The sequence below is a fragment of the Capricornis sumatraensis genome, chromosome 11 (genome assembly GCF_032405125.1).
Source record: "Capricornis sumatraensis isolate serow.1 chromosome 11, serow.2, whole genome shotgun sequence".
Taxonomy (NCBI): domain Eukaryota; kingdom Metazoa; phylum Chordata; class Mammalia; order Artiodactyla; family Bovidae; genus Capricornis; species Capricornis sumatraensis.
The window spans coordinates 41,822,701-41,839,568 of NC_091079.1; the positions used below are offsets into that span (position 1 = coordinate 41,822,701).

Genomic DNA, 16,868 nt, shown 5'->3' on the forward strand with positions numbered 1-16,868 from the left:
TGTTATATCTGTGCACAAAGAGCTCTCGTACAATAGCTGTATATTCTCTTATTTAGTCTTCAAAGCCCCCACTGAGTTGGATATCATTAATACCCAGTTTTTAGGTGAGAAAGATGGAGCTCAGTGGGACTGTGATTTTATCAGTCACATAACAGGTAAGTCACAGAGACTGGATTCAAACATAGGTTCTCTGTCTCCTGATTCTGTTCTCTCTTAATTATACCACATTGCACAGACTTGTTTTTCTAGGAGCCCAGCATGTGCCTGAATATGGCCTTGCTAATCAGATGGCATAATGGGGAATAACAGTGGCCTGAGAAGACCCTGACAATTCTCATTAGGTCACCAAGGTTTTGAACATTTTTGCCAGAGATTGTCTCCAAAGGTGATAATAGCTGGCAGGCTGTGACCTGTTTGAGAGGAAAGAGGAGAGCAAAGTTAAGAAGGGAGAGAAGCTAAGTGAAAGGAAGCAAAAAGATGAAGGTTTGGGTGACAAATACTGAAGTCTGTCTTTTTAGAACTAGTAGGAATCAAAGGTATCTTTTAAATGTATTGTATTTTTGATAAAAGAAATAACATTCTTGACCAAAGGCAGCAATTATTAGAGAGTCTAAGGAGAAAAAGAAACAATAACGCCCATTTAAAGAATAAATTGAGCTGCTTTCTCTTTGAATCTTACTCTTTAGAAATTGGTATCCTCAGAAATTTCTGTTTGAATGCAAACTTGTTTCGCTTGTTTATTATTTAGTTTATCCTCCTTCCCATACAAAGTCCCCAAATTTTAACTTAGCTTGTTTTTGTGAAAGTTGCCCAGTCGTGTCCGACTCTCTGCGACCCCATGGACTGTATAGTCCATGGAATTCTCCAGGCCAGAATACTGGAATGGGTAGCTGTTTCCTTCTCCAGGGGATCTTCCCAACTCAGGGATCAAATCCAGGTCTCCCGCAATGCAGGCAGATTCTTTACCAGCTGAAATTTTAACATTTATCTGATTACTCAAAATATCACCCTATAAAAGACTCTTTATATGATACTGACACAGGGATTTAATTTTCAATTATTGTTCTAAACTCAATTTTCAGCTTCCTTCACTTTTCTCTGATATTCCCACTTTCATTTAGGAAAGAATCTTGAAGCTCTCTTGAAGAGAGCAGCAAACACATGTAGGTGAGACATGTCAACACACTTGAGCACTGCGAAACGTCAGAGGATGGATACATGAGATGAATTAGAAATATCATCTTAGCTCTTAACATTTTTATTTTTTTACCTTTTGATTATCAGCAATTCTTTTCCTTACATACACAGGAAAAAAGCATATCAATTATCAGCAAAAGAAATGTTACGTGGATTTTAGTCATTCATCCTACTAAACAACATTGTGCCAAGAAAAGGAATACAAGATTTCACATGCACAATCTTCAAAGGGCAATCTTAGTCTAAAATGGGGTAGGACAGATTGGGATACACAATTTTAAAGTAAATAGAAACTTGAGAATAAATGTCTGGTTTTGTTATCAAGGTAATACTGGCTTCAAAGAATAAGTTAGGAATTATTCTCCCTCTCCCTATATTTTGGAAGAATATGAGAAGTGTTAGCATTAACTCTTCTTTAAATGTTTGCTACAACTTACCCTTGAAGCCTTCAAGTCTGGGCTTTCTTTTTGGTTTGTTTAGTTTTTAGTGGGTTTTTTTTTTTTTAATACTAATTCAATCTGTTTACTGTCCATTTCAACTTTCTCCCATCCACACAAAAGCCAAAAAAAAAAAAAAAAAAAAAGCTAAACAAACTGGAAATCAAGTACTTTTTTCAGATCCAGCAGAGAACTGAGGTCACAGGACACACCACTGCCCCAAGAATTGGAGAGACAGACAGAGTCATGACTTGGGAGCAAGAGCTCAGGGCAGAGACCCCCAGGGACCTAGTTCCAGAGCAGGAAACCTCAGCTGTAACTGACAAAGTGCTCTGAGCTGGTGGCTCAGTCCTAGCAGACCCCACACTCTTGTGAGTTTTATCTCAAGAAGCCATAAACCAGGTTATTACAGTAAACATCAGAGAAGAATCTCCTTGTGCTCCCAGCAAAGGGAAGAGAAAAGGAACCAATCTAAAACGTGCTGTAGCCCTCTGCTCTTCTGAACAAGGTCTGCCCTGGGGAGAAACTACTGAACCACAGCTTAAGCTATCGGAGTTTCATCAGTGCCTAACCAACCTGGAGGATGAGGAATACTCAGTGCCAGCCTCATCTAGCCTTCCCATCTCATCTAAACAGATATCAACAAGAACAACCGAGAAGTGCTTACAAAGACCATGTTCCAGGGCATGGGCTCACTAATTGACGGAGTCCTAATCACAGACTTCAGAAAGTGAAACACAGGAGAAGAACTATGCTTCCATAAAAGTTTCTTTTGTTTCAGAGACCTAAAATCCACCCAAACCTACTCAAATAAAGCAGGAACGTCTTCTATGTTTTTGAAGGAGGCAAATAGATCTTATAAGAACCCAGGGGAAAAAAACAAAATAAAGAAAAAACTATAGGAAGGCTTTACCAGCAGATCCAGCGTGGCCCATCACCTCCCTCTCTGTCAGGAAGCATTTAACAGGAGGCTTCCGGTGTGCTGTTTTGGATCTATCAGGAATCCTCTGTTCCTTATTAATTCCTGAATATTCAGGAATTAAGAGAAGAGGCAAGCCTCTCTGGGGCTGGGAGATCTAGGCATTTCCTTCGTTAGTTTTTCAATACGATGGTAAGAACCCTTTTCCTTCTTGTGAACCATACAGTAAAAGTGATTGTTACAACTCTCTCTCTTTAATATGGATCGCCTATATTTTGTAAGTCTGGAATTTGAATCTTTATCTTTGCTGTGAATAACTACAGTATATTTGCCCACACCATGTTGATTAAAACACCTTTGCTCCATCAGAGCTTTGGTCCCCATGTCTTTCTTCCTCTTGCTTTCTCTCTCTCTCTCTCTCCCTTTCTTTTTCAGGCTGATCCCCTGGAGCACAGAGGCTCTCTGAGTTCACTTTCCTGCCCGGGCTTCTAAGACCCTCTTGAGAAGGCACTCTGTGCCTTCACCCCATCGAGAGGGCACCCAAGGCCTTCGTGAACAGAGCAAGCCCCATGCAGGGGCTTTATTGGCTTTCTGCGTAAATCAAGGAATATCAGCCTCTTTCTCTCTCCTTTCCTTTCTTATCGGTCGACTCCGGACCACCAGGTTCCGGTCCTCTAAAGGACCCCAACACCTCTCCAGTCTCCAACTCCAGTCCTCTCATTGACTCCTTCCTTCCCTCATTCCTGCCTTGTTGGCCCCTTGGCCTCCTCATCGTGATGCCAACGTGCTAAGAGCTTTTCACATCCAACACCAATGAAGGAATACTCCATCCAGATCTTAGCTCCTCTCCATCCTTAGCTCGTCTCCATCTGCTGCTTCTCCATGCTTAGCTGAGTGCTACCTGTCAGAGAAGCCCTCCTTGAAAATCTGATGTTAAGTGACACATTCCTTCTTCTTATCCCCCTTACCCTGAGTTACCTTGCCTCAGAGCACTTAACCTGCACGTACCTTTATGTTCATTTATTATCTCTTTCCCCCTGACCGATCGGTCCATGGTGGCTCTTGGTAAATATGTGGAACAATTGGATAAATAAACAGATGGGTGAAAAACAGATACCAAGTTGTCTTTAGGGACCACCTCTATCTTACCTCTTGGTGTCTCTGCTTCTCTCCATAGGTTTGCATCAATCTTCTCTTTCTTCCAACTAGACTCTGACACCCTGCTGCCTCCTGATACCGGGGACACATAACAAAATGACAGATGCCCATCTCCGCTGTCTTGAGAGCTCCACTCCAGCGCTTGTCTCCAACCTCTGCTCCCCTCTCTGACTCTTAGTTCAGAGACACTATTTGTCCAGTAGGATTTTTTCTTGTTTGTTTCATCTTTCTAGGTTTTTGGGTGCAGGAGGAGGAAGTGAGGTATCATGGACACAGCTACTTGTCCCTTCCAGGTTGGTAGACTTGCTCGGCGCAGGGTTACTGCAAACCTTCAATTTGTAAAAACAAAGCAAAATAAAGTGCTGTTGCTGTTCAGTTACCCTGTTGTGTCTGATTCTTTATGACTCCATGGGCTGTAGCACACCAGCCCTCCCTCCGGGAGTTTGCTCAAACTCATGTCCATTGAGTCAGTGAAGCCACCCAACCACCGTATCCTCCTTCTTGCCCTCAATAAAGTGAAATGTGATGAAACAAGGAGGTGTTTCCTGCTGTGCCCTCTGCATATTCAAACCTGATAGGTTCCTGCTCAGCTGTTCTCCTTGCTTCAGTGTGCCCCTCAAATCCTTACTGATCGCCCTTCCTGACTGTTGTCCAAGAGATTTATGAACCAGGAAGTAAGCTTATAGCTCAAGGACCATCCCATTTGTAGGAAACATAAAATAAGGATTTTATCTTGTCCTGAAATATCCAAATAATTCATCCGCAAAAAAAAAAAAAAAAATCAAACAGTAAATCTCTTAGCTGGGCTCTTTGCTCTCCTTATGTCTTCAGCTTTACGTCTCAATCCACTCATCCTGGGACAGCCGGCTAGCTCAAAATCAAAAAAGAATCTGTGTTTGGATGAAATACAGGAGGAAATGGAAAAGAACCAGGGTTTTCCAAACACCTTTCCACCAGATATGGTATCAGATAGGTTATACATACTTCATTGAAAAACTAAAAAACATTCCAGAGAGCATATTAATGTTTTTACTGTACAAGTGAGGAAACTGAGGCTCAGAGAGATTAAATTATTTGAATTCTCTCACTGGTAAGTCAAGGAGAAAGATGAAAAACCAGGGTCTCGTGTGTTGGCAGGATGCACCTCAGAAATCTGTATCATTGAAATACACAGGATTTTAGTCACTTAAAATAGTTGAAATCATTTAACAAGCCTTAGAAAGGCTTTTGAATTCCTCCTAGGTCAGAGCAGAGAAACACTGCTCATGAAATCTCCTTCCCGAGAGGTGGAATGAGACTGTTGCGGGGCTCCCCCTGGACGCTCCCCAGATACCAGTTAGTTAGCATCAAGGTGTCCCCAGCAGTCACGGGCATGTGAAGCTCCTCCAGGGACCCCAGCTTTCTCTGGGTGAGAGCCACCTTCCCTCTCCTTGGCAGGATGCTCCTGCATCTGCGGCTGGCCCTCAGCTGCCAAGCAGCTCAAGCCTAGCCTCCCTGCTTCACTGTTACTGAACCACATCTTCAAAGGAAAGTATTTATGGTCCCTGAATTAAAAAAACATTATATATTTTTAATTGGAGGATACTTGCTGTACAATGTTACATTGGTTTCTGCCATACAGCCATAGGTATATACATGTCACTCCCTCTTGAAACTCCCTCCCACCTCCCACCCCATTGCACCCTTGTAGGTTGTCACAGAGCACCAGCTTTGAGCTCCCTGTGTCATACAGCAAATTCCCGTTAGCTATCTATTTGCATATGCTAATGTATATGTTTCCATGCTGCTCTCTCAAATTGTCCCATCCTCTCCTTCCCCCACTGTGTCCACAAGTCTGTTCTCTATGTCTGTTTCTCCATTGCTGCCTGCAAATAGGATACCATTTGCATCAGTACCATCTCTAGATTCCATATATATATATATATATATATATGTGTATATATATATATATGTTAACTTACAATAGCTGTCTTTCTCTTTCTGACTTACTTCACTCTGTATAATGGGCTCTAGGCTCATCCACCTCATTCAAACTGACTCAAGTGCATTCCTTGTTATGACTGAGTAATATTCCATTGTATATATGTACCACAGCTTCTATAAGTAACACAGCTTCTTTATCCATTCATCTGTCGTTTGTCTCTGGATTTTAACAGTTACTTCCACATCCCTTAGTCAGTACTTACTATTCACCTACATAATGAGCCCAAGTGGTAGCTTTTTTTCTGGCTCAAAACAATGAAAAATATATTCTTACAGTTCTGGAGGTCAGAAGTCCAAAATCAAGGTGTTGACAGGGCTACATTCCTTTTGGAAGTTTTAGGGAAAAATTCATTCCCTTTCTTTTTCTAGCTTCTGGGGGCTGCTCAGATTCTTATGGTCCTAGTGGTATCTTAAAAGAGCCAGCTATTTATTCCTGCAGCAGAAGTTCATAGCAAACAAACAATATCTGTGAAAAAAAAAGTTGTTCACAAAATCCCAAATCTTTCCCTTCTATTTCCTCATGGCACCTAAATAAAACTGGAAGCAAAAAGTGGATTTTAATTGAATATCACTGCACACATGTAGTTTGGGGAAAGTCTTTGATGGAAATCAATTATTTTGTCCAACTTTAGGATGGAAATTCGAAACAGCAATTAGTTCAGGTGCAGAGTGTAAGCCAGGCAGCTGAGTTTCAGATGAAGAGTGGGAGAGGGGGTGGTGAGTCCTTACAATTTTGTTGTTTAGTCACTAATATGTATCTGACTCTTTGCAACACTATGGACTGCAGCATACCAGGCTTCCCTGTCTTCCACTTTCTACCAGAATTTGCTCAAACTCATGTCCGTTGAGTCAATGATGTCATCCAACTATCTCATCCTCTCTTGCCCCCTTCTCCTGCCTTCAATCTTTCCCAGAATCTGGGTCTTTCCCAATAAGTCAGATCGTCCCATCATGTGGTCAGAGAAACTGGTATTTGCTAACTGGCTCTCAGACTTATGTTGGCCTTATGTTACTAAGGCAAGTGTGTTTTCTCCCTTCCTGCACACAAGTGGTTGGCCAACAGTGATAGCAATTGACTTCTTGTTACAAAGTTTTACCAGTGAACTTGCTTTTATTTATTTTTTTCCCAACATTTATAATCCATGCACTTCTCTTTGTTCAAATAAATGCTAATTTGATTTCCCAGATCTTTTTATGGGAAATTATAGTGAAAGTGAAAGTCACTCAGTTGTGTCCAACTCTTCCAGACCCCATGGACTATACAGTCCATGGAATTCTCCAAGCCAGAATACTGGAGTGGGTAACCTTTCCCTTCTCCAAGGGATCTTCCCAACCCAGGGACTGAATCCAGGTCTCCCACACTGGAAGCAGATTCTTTATCAGTTGAGCCACAAGAGAAGCCCCAAAATACTGAAGTGGGTAGCCTACACCTTCTCCACCAGAACTTCCCAACCCAGGAATTAAACCAGGTCTTCAGCATTGCAGGCAGATTCTTTACCAACTGAACTAACAGGGAAGCCCTAGGGAAATTATAAGGGGACCATAATTATTTATGAAGAATGTCAAAACAATATATTAATTTCTTTGTGGAGTTTTAGACTCTTTAATATGTAATCCATTCACAGTGATGTTAAGTACTTTGCTAGAACCCTGTGTTAATAAATACAGTAGAAACTAACACAGAATTATAAAGCATATTGAAAAGCACAGATATTACTTTGCTGACTAAGGTCCGTCTAGTTAAGGCTATAGTTTTTCCAGTAGTCATGTATGGATGTGAGAGTTGGACTGTGAAGAAAGCTGAATGCCGAAGAATTGATGCTTTTGAACTGTGGTGTTGGAGAAGACTCTTGAGAGGCCCTTGGACTGCAAGGAGATCCAACCAGTCCATTCTGAAGGAGATCAACCCTGGGATTTCTTTGGAAGGAATGATGCTAAAGCTGAGATTCCAGTACTTTGGCCACCTCATGCGAAGAGTTGACTCATTGGAAAAGACTCTGATGCTGGGAGGGATTGGGGGCAGGAGGAGAAGGGGACGACAGAGGATGAGATGGCTGGATGGCATCACGGACTCGATGGATGTGAGTCTGAGTGAACTCCGGGAGTTGGTGATGGACAGGGAGGCCTGGCGTGCTGCGATTCATGAGGTTGCAAAGAGTCGGACACAACTGAGCGACTGAACTGAACTGAATTGAACTGAACTGAACTGATACTCCAATAAAAATTAGTTAAAAAAACAATATGTCACATGTATGGCACTGAATTCACAAATCTAGAGGTAAGTATCTTACTACTTATTTTCTAATATATTTTGCTTGAGAATTTATATATTAAAGTAAGTACATTTGTTAATATAAAAATAAAATAAAAGTTTCCTTCAAGAAAAAAAAGAACAAATGACTTGAACTGTGAGCCTGCTGTCACTGTGCACTGATATTTTTGATATGCTCCACCTAGCTCAGACTCTGCCCTTTGAACTAAGACCTGTCCTTCCATCTGATAGCTGATTGTTTTTGTGACTTTATATGGGATGATATGAGAGATAATGACAATATGTGGACATGCTCTTTTCCTCTAAAGAATTTTTTACTAGGGCTACTGGAGAGTCATAGCAATGCATTAAATTAATTACCATCATAGCTGAAATGCACATTAATTGGAAAGCCTTCCCTCCTTCCCTTTTCATAAATTCCCAGCTGTGTGCCTGGCACAGGATTGCCCGAGTGCCCCACTGAAAAGTGAGCCTTGACTTAGCTTGGTAAATGGGACCCATCCTTCTGGAATTTGTTATGAATGAACACATGTTGCATTTTGAGCCAATAAATTGAGATACTTACTGAGGTTGCCTCTGGAACAAAAGTTGCCTCTCTCTTCTTTGGGGGTGACCAGAAGATTAACTGTTTCTTTCTCTGGGTAACATGCTGTGGATTTGAGATCTGAACTTCTCCGGCTAGGATGCCTCCAGGAGGGAAGTAAGTGGCCTAGAGGTGATGACCACACACAGAGGAAGCCACAGCTGAACGGCTTGGAAATCCCTGGCTGGAGCCTCTCCTGAACCAGATCGACTATCATTTATTTACTTGAATCAATAGATCTCCAGTTTTGCTCAAACCAATTTGCGTCATGCTTTCTGTTTGTGCAGCCAAAGCACACTAATGAATGCAGCCTTCCAGATATCTAAGAAAGAGCCACACGGCTACTTCCTATTGGTAGTGGTCTTCTCAGGGTCCTCTCACTTTTTCTTTGGAATTTTCTATGTCGGAGAGGCCTTGACTCTCTTTATTCAAAATTTCAAAAGTAACTTAGCCAAGTGCTCTGTGGCATTCATCATCTGCCTCTTGAAGGACTTTGAGAATCAGTAACAAATATTGATACTATTTCCTGAACATATACAATGTGACAGCTGCCCTCTCTTCCAAAAGAGCAACTCTATTTTTACCTTTATTATTTTCAAACTGTGGTGCTTGAGAACACTCTTGGGAGTCCCTTGGATAGCAAGGAGATCAAGCCAGTCAATCCTAAAGGAAATCAACCCTGAATATTCATTGAAAGGACTGATGTTGAAGCTGAAGCTCCAATACTTTGGCCACCTGATGCGAAGAACTGGATCACTGGAAAAGACTCTAATGCTGGGAAAGATTGAAGGCAAAAGGAGAAGGGAGGCAACAGAGGATGAGATGGTTGGATGGCATCACTGACTCAATGGACATGAGTTTGAGCAAGCGCCAGGAGATGGTGAAGGACAGGGAAGTCTGACATGCTACAGTCCATGAGGTCGCAGAGCTGGATACAACTTAGCGACTGACAGCAACAACAATCCTCAATGCACTTATTTTGAAGAAATTATTACACAGTTAAGTACAATATATGAATTGCTGACATAGTTCAACCTCCTCATCTTGAATAATTCCTGTTTCCCGATGCAAAGTCCAGTGGTCTTCCGTTACACTCCACTCAAATTGGTTGTCACTACCTTTGGTAATTATTACGATTTTATTGTTTTTCCCAGGCTTTAATTATCCAAGTTAGTTTGGTCTGTAAAAATTGAATCAGAAAGCTAACAAGAACTGACTTTCCTATGAAATTTCTAGCACTTCCTATTTTCAGACAGGCTAGAAATACCCTGTGAACAGCCTCTCTCAGAAGATTTGGCATCTGCCTCTTGCTGTGATCAGAAATAAAAGTGTAGAGGTTGGAGAAATTAACTAGAAAAATAAACCTGAACTTTCAAATATCAGATGCCGACCCAGCTCTTGCCTAAGCTCTCTTGATTTTTCCCTAGAGACCAAATATTTGTCCTGACCCACCCTGTTTTCACAACCGTCATTTGCCAAATATAAAGTTTATATGCTGTGATAACACTAATTCCAAATTTGAGATGAAAACTTTAGTTCTTAGAAATCAGACTCAGGATTGATTATCGACTGACCATCTCCCATAGGCTGTAAGCTTTCTCCCCAACAGAAAACCACAGGGTCTTCCTGGAAATTGATCTTTCTCTGCATCCTAATAATTCAAGTGCTTTCTAAGAGGACTGAGAAGACTCTTGAGAGTCCCTTTACTGCAAGGAGATCCAACCGGTCAATCCTAAAGGAAATCAATCCTGAATATTCATTGGAATAACTGATGCTGAAGCTGAAGCTCCAGTACTTTGGCCACCTGATGCCAAGAGCTGACTTATTGGAAAAGAACCTAATACTGGGAAAGATTCAGGGCAGGAGGAGAAGGGGGCGGCAGAGGATGAGATGATTGGATGGCAACACTGACTCAGTAGATGTGAATTTGAGCAAACTCAGGAAGATAGTGAAGGAAAGGGAAGCGAGCTGCAGTCCATGGGGTCACAAAGAGTCGGATACAACTTAGCAACAGAACAACTGAGAGGATCTGAGTAGAAAAATCGTGACACGATAATAGCTCTTCATATAATTTCCCTTTGTGTTACACAGTAGGGCCGGGAATGGGTTTTAACTCCAGTTGCTGGAGTATAATCTGGTTACTTAGTATCAGTGTCCATTATACTAAACCTCTTTGTTGTGACCTGTTATGTGCTCTGTTTAATTAATGTCTTTCATTAACTGTGTGTCATATTAATTCTCTTCAATACTGGATCTGATTTTCATGTGTAAATAAGCCCTGCTTAGTCTATCTGTTTTCTATTACTAATAAAGAATACTTTCCATCAGCAACTGTGTTGATTCTTTCCTCTTCCACATCTGCCTGATTGATCAGTGTGTCCATATTCATTATCGGTCAATAAAGTGCAAAATGTGTTTTCACCTTAAAACCCACTCAAATATGACCAAGTTGTAAGGGTGGCAAATTTGCTCTTTAATTTTAGAGATTGTCCTTGGGGATCATAACCTTTCAGAAAGGAGAGTACCTTCCAAGTTCCAACCCAGGTCCCTTGCATTGGCAGGCAGACTCCTTATCACTTCCCACCTGGGAAGCCCAGCCTGCTCCTTTACCTACACTCAAAAGACAGGCATCTGTCTTACTGACCAGGATCAGATCACAAGGACAAAAAGTGGTGTGAATTGTCAAAACTGATTATTTCGTTAATCTGACAAACTTTGGTTGAACACCGTCTAAGTGTCCGAAATGGTAATCTGTGTATTGATCTGCAGGAAGTGAGCACAGTGATGCCTTAAATGAGCCGGGGCTTTGAGATTCTCTTGGCCATAACTTCATGCTGGATTTGCCACCTGTAAAAAAGCTGTAGATGTTCCCTCGGCTTCATTCAGAGAAATCAGTTGACTTCCTCAAGTTCTGAAAAGCGGAAAACCTAATCCTACCTTTTGAAGAACAAAGTCAAACTGACCTTCATGCCCTTGGATTCCATGACAGCAGGGCTCAACCAGAACCAGACCATCTGTGAGTGACGCACGTGGTGTGGTTTATAACTTGCCTCTTCAGAAACGTACTTGAATTGAATACGAGTTGTGACATTTGTTCAGTAATTAACCCCAGGGCTTTCAAGTTCTTGGGAGGTTAGAATGGTTGGACAGTCCACACAGCCTTCATCAAGCATACCTGGACCAGATTTCTCACTGGAATCTGCTTTCTGAGAGTTATTTCATGGGAGACCACAATTCTCTTTGTTCTTGTTATGTATGAATCAGAGAATGGAATCTAACCTTTTAAGTTTAGAAAATAAAAACTGCATTGGGCAGAGAGGTTATTTGGTAAGATTTTTATGCTATTTAATTTAATTATTCACATTAATCTCTGTACATTTCCAATATAGCTATGTGATTCCTTAGCATTTTCCCATTGTCCACATAATATCTATATATTTCGGTGGATGTTTTACTAACCAATGTCTGCTTATTATCACCTTTTAAAAACTGTCATGATTCAGTTTAATTGAGCTGAATTCAAATTCTCCTGAGACTGTTTATGTAAAAGATGATCACCTCTTCATTCTTCCTGACTAGTGGTTTATTATATTTCCATGATTTATCTGTAACATACACCCAAGCATTTTGCAAGCTGGAGAAACATTAAATAACTATTATAGTCCTGGCCGAGTGTGTCTGGGTGGTTTTGTTTATTTGAGTGTTTGGTTTTATTTGTTTGTTTGTTTGTTTGAAAAGTGCAGTGTGAGAAAAAAAATTGCTCCAGCATTGCCCATTTTAATTGTTATGTTTAATTATATCTCTTTATTAGAAACATTAAAAAGAATTTAAATCTACATTTAATTTATGAAGAAGTTAAGCTGAAATGCAAGGCCAATGGATTTTTCAATTACTCCCAGTTTTTAATGGGGCTTCCCTGATGGCCTAGATGGTAAAGAATCTGCCTGCAATGCAGGAGACGTGGGTTCAATTCCTGGGTCCGGAAGATCCCTTGGAGAAGGGAATGGCAATCCACTCCAGTATTCTTACCTGGAGAATCTCATGAACAGGAAAATTTCTGTTGACTAAACAACAGCAAGGTTTCAATAGACCCACTCTTCACCAGCCATCTTGAGTATATGCCATTTGGACTCATGGTTTTGAAGATTCTTCTGTCCCTATATGCCTCTCTTCTTGTGAAGTAACTGTGAAACACATAGTTCAGCAAACATGCCCAACTGTTTCCTGCCTCTCTCTTCTCATATCCTTTTTTGCTCTGTGTTGAATGCATTCCTCACTCTGCTTGCCTGATGAATCCCTGCTAGACTGCTGGGGCTCCTCATCAAATACCATGTCCTCTACAAAGTCATCCTGATTCCAGAGGGTTAATTATATGAAACCTTGAATCCTTATTCTATTGTGTCCATATTGTTAAGATACTTTTCATGCTGCTACTGCTGCTAAGCGGCTTCAGTCGTATCCGATTCTGTGCGACCCCATAAACGGCAGCCCACCAGGCTCCCCCATCCCTGGGATTCTCCAGGCAAAAGCACTGGAGTGGGTTGCCATTTCCTTCTCCAATGCATGAAAGTGAAAAGTGAAAGAGAAGTCACTCAGTCGTATCTGACTCTTAGCGACCCCATGAACTGTAGCCCACCAGGCTCCTCCGTCCATGGGATTTTCCAGGCAAGAGTACTGGAATGGGGTGCCATTGCCTTCTCTGAAGATACTTTTCATACAGAACCACTAATATATGTATCTATTTGCCACACCAGACTTTTTGAAAGAATAATTCACATCTTCTCTACCTTCATCTCCCTCTAATCAGTGCCAGGTTTATTGTATTTATAGACAATATAAATAGACAATTATAGACAATTATAAATACATAAATCAAGTTATTGTCCAAAACTGTTGATCCTGTGGCTAATTTTTACAGCAGTTTCACAGCCATCACCTAAAGAAGATATAATAGCTCCAATTTCTTTTCAGGTGAGGGAACTGATGTTCAAGAATGTTGTTCAGAGAGGCAACATTCCCAAGGAGAGGCACCAAGAAGTCCAGTCCAGCATGAAGTCACGACCAAGCAGACCCCAAAGTCCGAGCTCACGTTTGCCACCGCTGTGCTCACTTTCTGCTGATCAATACATGGATCGCTCTTTCAGACCCTTAGACGGTGTTCGACCAAAGTTTGCTGAATTAATGAAGTAATTGATTTTAACAGTACACACCATTCTTGGTCCTTGTGATCTTCTCATTGTCAGTAAGAAAGAGGCCTGTCTCTAGAAATAATAGACGCTGGAAGGCAGGTCTACTGCACCTAATCCCCTGGAGTAGGTGCTGTGAGTAGGAAGCATGGAATCCACAGAACACAACCCGCACCTTCATGATGGTCACATAAGCAAAGCCCCCCAGGCTAGAGGGCGTGTCTGAGTGAACCAGCTCTCAGGTGGCACAGGGACTAGTAGAGAGAGCTTAGCTTTGTGATGTGGAGCTGACAAGTGCCTCGGTTGCTACGTATTCCCTCTGCTCTTTATTCCTGGGCATAGCAGTCTTTCATTTTCCGGAATTTCCTTTATGAAATAGGGCCAACTGTTGATAACCTGTATCCTCTTTGTCGTAAGTCACCGCGCCTTCACTTGTACATGCTTGGGTTCTGAGGCATGAGGCAGTGTTCTTTCCTGGAAAATTTCATGGACAGAGGAGCCTAATGGGCTACAGTCCATGGGGTTGTAGAGTCAGACATGATTCACCATCATGGCGCTCAAGGGGTGAGATGTCTTGTGGAACTTCTCTCGGTTCTGAAGTGTGAAATGGGCCCAGATCCACTGCCAGCCTAACGAAGCTCTGGCGTGTGGTGATGAGAACCCAGGAAACTGTGGGATGAGGCATCCGAAGCAGACATGGCAGTCCAAGTTACACTTGTGATCCTCCTGAGAGTGCCCCAGCAGCTGGTGCTGAGATGCGATGATGGGAGGGGCCCCTGCAGAGAGTGCAAAGAGGAAACCGAGGAAAGATTTGGAAATATTGTTGGAGAATGTCTTCTTGGTATATAAGCTGGGGCCAAAATACTGGCTTGAGTGAAGTTGAAAGTGTTAGTTGTTCAGTCATGTCTGACTCTTTGTGATCCCATGGACTGCAGTCCACCAGGCTCCTCCGTCCATGGGATTTTCCAGGCAAGGATACTGGACTGGTTTGCCATTTCCTTCTCCAGGGAATCTTCCTGACCCAGGGATCGGACACAGGGATCAAACCCAGGTCTCCTCCACTGCAGTCAGATTCTTTATATGAGTGAGGTTGAAGACCATCTAAATCTTGTCCTGGTAATGCTGGCTAGAAGAATCACATCACAGTATTTTCCTATGGTCTGTGAGCCAGAAAGTGAAAGTAAAGGTGTCAGCCACTCAGTCATGTCTGGCTCTTTGAGACCCCACAGACTGTGGCCCACCAGGCTCCTCTGTCCATGGACTTGTCCAGGCAAGAATATTGAAGTGATCTGCCATTCCCTTCTCCAGGGGATCTTTCTAACTAGGGATGGAACCCAGGAACACACGTCCATTTTTCTCTATTAACCGGGAGCCTCAAATACCATAAGCACAGACAGGAGGATCCTGAAATACACTGCACTTAGCACTCAGCTTTCCTGGCTCCTGATACAGACATTTCAGTCTTACTACCCCATCTCTTGATTAGGAGAGTTAAGCTTCCGTATTTTCAGAACAATGCAGAACAGTGACAGACCTCAAACACCATAAAAAAGAATCTTAAGGAGATGATTTTGTTGAACTTGGAATCAACTGATCTGTAGTTTTGCTTAATCATAAATCAGAGATAAAAGGCAACCTACTGGCTTATTTCAAAGCCAATATCCTCATTAAAAAACAATGATTTTTGCTTCTTTATTAAAATTGCACTTTTGTGCTATTATTAAACACACTCATTTATTTTAAAATAATGCTATTAATTTCCTATTACTTTTGTGTTTTAAGAACTTCTCTACAAAAGAAAATATTGTTGGAGTTCAGGGATAATTTTACCTGGTATCTGGGAAAATTAGAAGACAAAACTTCCAAACAAAGTATTACTCCCACTGAATCAGGTAAACAGCATTGCAATCACGACACGGGATTATCTGAAGGTGCACAACGAAAAAAACAGAAAGGCAGAGAGAGAGAGAAGAGAGAAAGCATATTCAAATCATATCAGATCAGTCACTCAGTCATGTCCACCTCTTTGTGAACCCATGGACTGCAGCACGCCAGTCCTATATTCATAAAATCATATGAACAAAGTCTATAAATGTACTAAAGAAGTACTATAATTCTTCTCTTTAGTTGATCATCAAACTCTATTATATGTTACTTTTTTACAAAAAATTACTTCCAGTAAGAATGTGATTTCTTACCATTTGATAAAATACAAGTAAGAATCACTACATATAAAAACATTTTTCTAATGTTAAAAGACCTGGAAAATAGATTGGAAAGCTTATTATTACATAAAATAAGGATACTATATTATTATAGTAATAACATTATATATAATAATATATAATATCTGACTCTGAAAGTATATCTTTCATCTATAAAGCTATGTAACAAGAAAATCAATTTATTTCCAATTTGTTTGTATGACCTATGATTTGGGTACAGTGGTATGAAAATGCAGCATACAAATGCATATGAATACCACATACACACACCCACCAGCATCCCTCCTTTTATTAAAGTCATAGTTTCCTTTTGATCTTTCATGTTTTTCTTCCTTCTTTTTTCCAACTTGGCTTTTCCTTTCCTTTGCAAACATGCCAAAATATGTTTGGTCAAAAGTACACCAAAGAAACAATTGTGTGGGGGCAGTAAATAGAAGAAGCAAAAAGTGAATTCCAGTTTCTGATGCATCACTTAATAGTAGTTCAGTTCAGTCGCTCAGGCATGTCCAACTCTTTACAACCCCATGGACTACAGCATGCCAGGGCTCCCTGTCCATTACAAACTCCCGGGGTTCACTCAAACTCACGTCCATTGAATTGGTGATGCCATCCAGCCATCTCATCCTCTGCCGTCCCCTTCTCCTCCTGCCCTCAATCTTTCCCAGCATCAGGGTGTTTTCCAGAGAGTCAGTTCTTCACATCAGGTGGCCAAAGTATTGGGAGTTTCAGCTTCAGCATCAGTCCTTCCAATGAACACTCAGGACTGATCTCCTTAGGATGGACTGGTTGGATCTCCTTGCAATCCAAGGGGCTCTCAAGAGCCTTTTCCAACACCACAGTTCAAAAGCCTCAATTCTTCAGTGCTCAGCTTTCTTTATAGTCCAACTCTTACATCCATACATGACTAC

General features: G+C 41.4%; 1 long non-coding RNA gene across 1 annotated transcript; it reads right to left on the reverse strand.

Annotated features, from left to right (window-relative positions):
• Positions 1-560: 560 nt before the first annotated feature.
• Positions 561-8,696, reverse strand: LOC138088804 (uncharacterized). Its single transcript, XR_011145731.1, has 3 exons — positions 8,532-8,696; positions 3,703-4,040; positions 561-969 (listed from the first exon to the last, which is right to left on the reverse strand). It is a non-coding gene; the product is annotated as an uncharacterized lncRNA (long non-coding RNA).
• Positions 8,697-16,868: the final 8,172 nt, after the last annotated feature.